This window comes from Helianthus annuus, chromosome 14 (genome assembly GCF_002127325.2).
Source record: "Helianthus annuus cultivar XRQ/B chromosome 14, HanXRQr2.0-SUNRISE, whole genome shotgun sequence".
NCBI classification, from domain to species: Eukaryota; Viridiplantae; Streptophyta; class Magnoliopsida; order Asterales; family Asteraceae; genus Helianthus; species Helianthus annuus.
The window spans coordinates 83,212,687-83,219,500 of NC_035446.2; positions in this window are offsets into that span (position 1 = coordinate 83,212,687).

The following is a 6,814-nucleotide window of genomic DNA, read 5'->3' on the forward strand; positions in this document are numbered from 1 at the left end:
CTCAGTAACCACGTGCTAAATTTCGGAACTAAATTTTCTTAACATGGGGAGAATGTGACAACCATCATAATTACATGTATCCGTACGACTAATTAATATTAAATTGTGCTTATTGATTGTGCAGAAAAATTGACTAAATGATCCTGTATGCTCTTCTATGTGTTGAGAATTAATTGTGTTACAAAAGATGCATAAAAGACACTATACGGTACAATTTAACACTTTAATGGAACGGTACTTAACCGAACAACCGGACACTACCCGGGACACCAAAATTTTGTCAGAAACATTACTTTATTATTGTTAACTAATTATGGTCTCAAAAATCTCCACACACTACAAAAATATGTCATGCACTTACTACTTTAGAAAATACCCTAAACCTTCTAACTAATCACCTACTTATAATAAAAACTTACAATTAACCCCCCCTTCATATTTTCGGCTCACATAGGGGCCCCACCATAATCATCACTAAATCCCTAATAAATATTCCCTTTTCATTTGATTGGACCTCCTTATTTGATGCTCTTGCCAAGAAATGCTAAAAGAAGTCTTGTGAAGCTTGGAGCTTGGAGTCTTGAAGAAACATCACACCTTGCTCTCTCACGCCATTTTCATCACCATTCTTTGTTCACAAGTTCATCCCTAGCCTTTGTGCTAGTTGTAAGTCCCCTATTTAACTTTTGGTCACTTCTACGTTGATTATTCGAAAGATTGTAGTTGATGTGTAACACAAGAACATAAAAGAGAATGAACTAGAAAATGGACATAAACTTACATAAAATCTGGTTGGATTAAGTTAGTATAAGCATGCATGTTGTTTGATCATTAATTTATTGATAAACCCGTTGTTAGGACACTTGTTGATGCGTTTTTAGTAACATTTACACTATAAACAGCATACTGATTAGCATTTTCAGCCAACTTCAACTGGCTGTAACTGGATCATTATTAATCGAAAAACTGGTATTCTGAAGCCCAAATTATGCTATTTTGAAATACGGTTCTAATAGTACTGGAATCATAATTTTTGGACTTCGTTTACTATTTTTAACGGTCTGTTTTTGGACAGCAGCTCAAGCTGCGTTTTACTGCAGAAAATGGGTGTTATGTTTTTTGTCATAACTTAAAATATGTGTAGAATTAGGTCATGAAATTTGTACTGTAGATGGACACTGATGTCGTTGTAATTCTCCCACTGGAATTTCGTTAATTGGACTTACGATGAATTTTAAATGAATTTTTCTGTGGACTGCAGTCAGAAAGTGATGAATCTGATTGCAGTCCGGTAAATGATTTTCTATAAAATATTGGTAATGAACTGGACCACGATATTTTTACACAATAAAATTTGGATCATATAAGACATTCTGTAAAAATTTGGGAATTTTTGGAGAAGGTTAACTATTTTCTTAAAATGCCCGAAAACAGCCCAGTTTTAGATATTAAAGCTGAAATGACCTAAGTAGTGATTTGCGTGTCTAAATGTCGAGTATGTTATCTGAGGATGATCTAACATGTTATTGTCAATAAAAGTGTTATGTGCAATATCGTATGCTTGCTCTTGAATAGCTATAAGTGGAATGTTTATATGGGTGTGAACTATTAAAGTGAGTGCATGTTATGTAGTAGATACATGTTGGAACTTTGTGCTCTATTTGAAAACACTAAATGACTAACTGGTAATCATATTAGGGCGTGATTGACCGACCGTGACTGTTAGCTATTTTTGAGAGTCAAACCGAGCAACCGAGGTGAGTTCACACACTTTCTATAAGGCATGGGATTCCCGGTGGTTTGGGAATGGGTTAAAGAATTAAAACGATACCTACATATCCTCCTTGGGTAGGATATGTACGGCCATCCTCCTTGGGTAGGATGCCAATATTAATCCTGCGTATTCTCCTTGGGTAGAATACGTACGTTCGTCCTCCTTGGGTAGGACAACAACCTTAAAACTTACTTGACAAAACTCTATCATGAAGTCCTTCAATTTATATCGACTTAATCGCCGAGGCCAATGGCGAGCGGGTCATTAGTTAATAGCGCTATTAGGTTTAACAAACCTCACACCGTGCCAGTTGGACGGGCGTGTACTAATGGACTATGGCAAACTGTCAGTGATGATAGACACTGATGTAGGGCACAACTTATTTGCGTTAGTAGTCGATATGGTACGGTCTAGTGGTTCACATGGGGAAGCCCCCACTGATCATGGATATGGTTTGGGTAATAAAGAATGAACTGGTTAATCATACTTTCAACTATGAGGTAACCCCCACTGCAATTACGCCAACGAAAACAAACCACGTTTTCGGAAACAACTTAAAACTAATCAACCAACCGTGAACTCACTCAACTTTGTTGTTGACTCGTTGTTACATGCCTTACAGGTCGTTAAATGCTTATGGAGCTTGCACGAGGAAGGAGTCGTTGTGGGATGCGGACTGTTATGTTCCGTGCTTAATATTTAAATCCTTATGAACTTATTAAACCTAGGCTTTGGACTTTAAACTTATGAACTATGGACTTATGTTTTGGGTTTTACCTTTAATGCTTCCGCTGTTTAATTTGAACTTAGTTAACTAGCTTTAGTCACCAATTGTATTGTGGTTGATTTTATTTACTTAATTACGTTGTTCAATATGATTGGTGGCTCGATCCTGGTCATGTCACGCCTCCAAGCGGTGATACTCCGCATGGTGGATTTTGGGGGTGTGACATTCATACCCACATTCATATATTTATTATAATTAGTCACAAAGGGTCGTATAAATATCCACATTTCAAAGTCTACATTGCGATAATCGAGTTGTGCGTTTCGAATATGCGTTGCGTTGCGACACATCACGGCTATCGAGGAGGGTAGAATAGGTCCTCACTCAACGTCATCGTGAGTGTTAGTACATGCGATGTGATGTGTTATAGCGATAAAGTATGCCTAATATGCGAAAATACTGCGAAATAGCGATGTGTGTGATATAGCTACATTATGATCCGAATCTCTGGTGCTAGGCGTAACGAGTATAATGAGTAGTAACAACGCACGCACGTGTGGGTTGTTACAGACGATTCATCATAAAGTTCTCTGATAGGAGAAGGGTGAAGGTAAGGACAATCAAAGCCATACTTGGTATGGATGAAGGGGTTCAGAGGGATATTCTGGCCCTTGGGGTTCCAATGGCCAATGATTGTGAAAGAGCTCGAACTGTAATAAGAAGATTGAAGAGAAAATTTCTGGCAGAAGATGATGATGATATTGACGATACTCCTCTACCAACACTTAGCAGTTGGGTGATGCATGAAGTAGCAGGAACGGTTGAAGTGACTTATCAACATGGGGTGCAATATTCATTGCCAATGGAGGAAATGTTGAAGACATGGAGGCTATTTCTCATTGAACAACTCTTTGATTTAGCACCTTCAAACGATGCAAAATCCAGGGTTGCAATGATATTCAAGAATAGGCTGCAGCAAAGAAGAGACGAGCTAATGGCGTTCTACGCCAATCGAAATTTGATGATGATGAATCTGAAGAAAGTGATGAACAAAGCGATGGGTACATCTCTGATGTAATCCCATCCACAGAAGACTATTAGTTTATTTTGATTTCGTATTATTGTAATATTATAAAATATTAATCTATGGTAATCAATTATCAACAAAGACCCTGAACGCCAAAAAAAATGACCTAGAAAACGCCATAACGCCAAAAAATTAACTATGTGACACAAAAGAATTAATTCAACGAGACGAAATCAGGGAAAAATAGTAAAACGCCAAGTAATTAATGATTCTAGTTAACGCCAAAATTATCTTACACGCCAAAAATGAAGCAGCATGTCACACACGAAAATCGGGAAAAAAGAAGAATATTGAAAAGACAAATAAAACCCCTTAGACCTTGATCATGTCCCGCACCACGTGTTTGTTCAGGATGCTCTCTCACACTTTTGAGCGTTTTCTCCTGATCTCGTACCTATTTATATAATATCAATTATTAACATAGATATGCATATCGTGTTTGTACTCTTTGTATTATTGTTTTATTTCGCTTTGATATGTTGTATGGTGGGCTTTTCTATTTGTTTAAATGGTTTATTTGTGTGGGTTAGGGATGGGATTGGTACAGTACCCGTACCTATACCCGTACCAGTACCGAAAATACCGGTACCGAATTTGAACAAAACTAGGTACCAAATACCGTACCAAATATATAGGTACGGTACGGGTATGAGTACGGGTACTGGTACGGGTATTTTCGGTACAGTACCCGCTTGGTACCATTTTGTTTTTATTTACTTTTTGAGCATTTGTACAAGTACTAAATAGGTAAAACTGACATGAGTACCAATATAGTACGAGTACCAAATAGGTAAAATTGGTACGAGTACCAATACGATACGGGTACCATATAGGTAAAATCAATACGAGTACACTATAAATACCATAATATGAAATAAAACATATTACAAAAAAACTTTTAAAGGTATACATAGAATTTGGTACTAGTACCCGTTTTTACCCGTACCCGTACCCGTACCAATACCGAAAGTACCGAATACCAAAACCAATAAAACTAGGTACTGATACATGTACCAAATACCTAAAATCGGTACGGGTACAGGTACGGGTACGGGTACGGTACGGGTACGAGTACGGGTATTTGGGAAAAAAAGCCCATCCCTAGTGTGGGTTATTGGCCTGGCCTCCACGTGTTTATGTTGTGTGTGTGTGTGTGTTGTTGACATGCATTTCACTCCATCGCTCCTTCATATTTCATTAACGTTGCAACATGTCTCTCTCTTTATACATCCTGCTCTCTTTCTCTCCCTCTCTAAAAGTTGCACTTTTGGGGTCTGCTATTGATCACGTTCTTTGCAATCATGTTTTGGTTATTCTTATTGTTTGATTATCAGGTTATGATCCTATTTTTTGGGGTTTTCTTAAACTCTAGCCTTTTGGCTGTTATTTTGATGTTTGAATATGATATATTTTTGTCGGATCGTTTTCACGACCAAAATGAGTCGTTCAGAAGAGTTCTAATCAATACGATAGGCGGAAACAAACGTATTGATGTTGAATTAGCTTGATATACACTCTAATTGTCTTGTTTGTTGATATAACAACGTTTTACAGCTTAGAGACACTTCGGCAGCACCTCGGCACCGGAAACAGATCGTTACAAATGAAATGGACAAGACACGTATTCATAGGGGTTCCATTTCGCAAGGAATGGACATGTTCATTTCGTGCGAAATGGCAAGTCCATTTCGTGCGAAATGGTTACATCCCACATAATTCTCAGTTTTCTCGTTCTACATGACTTGATCTATCATTCTAGTTACAAGACTCGATACAAGACGAAGTCGACAGACATATGCACCAACAGACTCCCCCTTGGATGTTGACGAAATCTTTAGTGTCGAGTCTTTGGAATGTCAACTCTTCAGTCTTGATCTGTCTTCGTGCCCTTTCCAAAGTATCTGACAGTGTAAGCATCCTTCAATCTCTATCTTGTCTTTTCTCTCTCTATCAGAATCTCAACCTGTCTCTATCTTCACTTGATCAGATCTCTTGATTCCTTAAGTTCTTTAGTATCAACAACTTGCGTGAACAACAGGATTCAAATCTGGCTCTTTGTCATTCAAACTCCCCCTTGAATGTTGAACCTGGCTTTAAAGTCTTCAGACTCCCCCTTGCGATAAGCTGGGATCGCAGTCTGGAATTCACAATCTACAGGCCTTTGGATCAGAAACCTGGCTCTTGCATATCTTTCAGGAGTTGAAACCTGGCTGCTTCTGCCTGCACAATCTCTACCTCAAAGTAAATTTCACAAATTTAATAATTTAACAAATTTATATACCACTTGCAGATATTATTCAAAATGATTTAACATTTATAAACTCGGGTGACCACTTGTAAGAATATTTTTTTCTTTCTAAACAAATTTTCCCAAACTTGTTCATCATGTTTCGCACTCAGAATTTTGAAAAACAACTTTTCAGCATCAGTTGTCTAAAATAAGATGAAATAAAATCTTTTTGAATTTTCAAAGATTTATGCTAAAAGTACAATATTTTTGGGTTTTTTATTTTAAAGAAAAGCAGTAAATATTTTTGCGAGTTTGTGTAAGAGGATCATATCAGTTTTTGAGACAAATCACCAACAACGTTAAGCTTTAAACATTTTAAGTTTTAAACGATTCACTTAGATTGTCAGTATAATGATCCACTTAAATTTTCACACAAAGTTCAACTGTTTCGAGATACGAATTTAGTGTTTTAATGACTTAAACTTATTCGCGTGTCCCACCTCAGAATATACTCCCGTATCCAGAATTCTATATTCAGTCTTACAGGTGAATGTACACTAATGATATCTGTAAACGGGTAATGCGAGACCATGAGAGCTCAGGTTAGAACTTCCGTTGAGACAAAGAGATGATGGCTCATCTTTCGGTGTGTCCCGTTTGGGGATCTTTTCTTCAACAGCACATGATTAGCATTTTTCAGTGTTTCATCATTTTTTATGCTGAGGGTGAGCTTAAAGATTTAAGCAGTGCAGAGCATTATACGAGGACTAGGCTATTGCTCCCGCAAAATCAGAAGTCCAGGTATAATACCCCAGATATCATCACGCACAAAGACCTAGTATGTCAGAAATAGAAAATCTTTCAAACAAGATTTCGGGAGTTACCCATATATCCGAGAGATGTTCCCCACGAGATAAGTAAGCATTTGATATTTATGTTTATATCTCGAAAACAATCTACTGAATGAGTAAAAACCTACTGACATATCATCAGTGA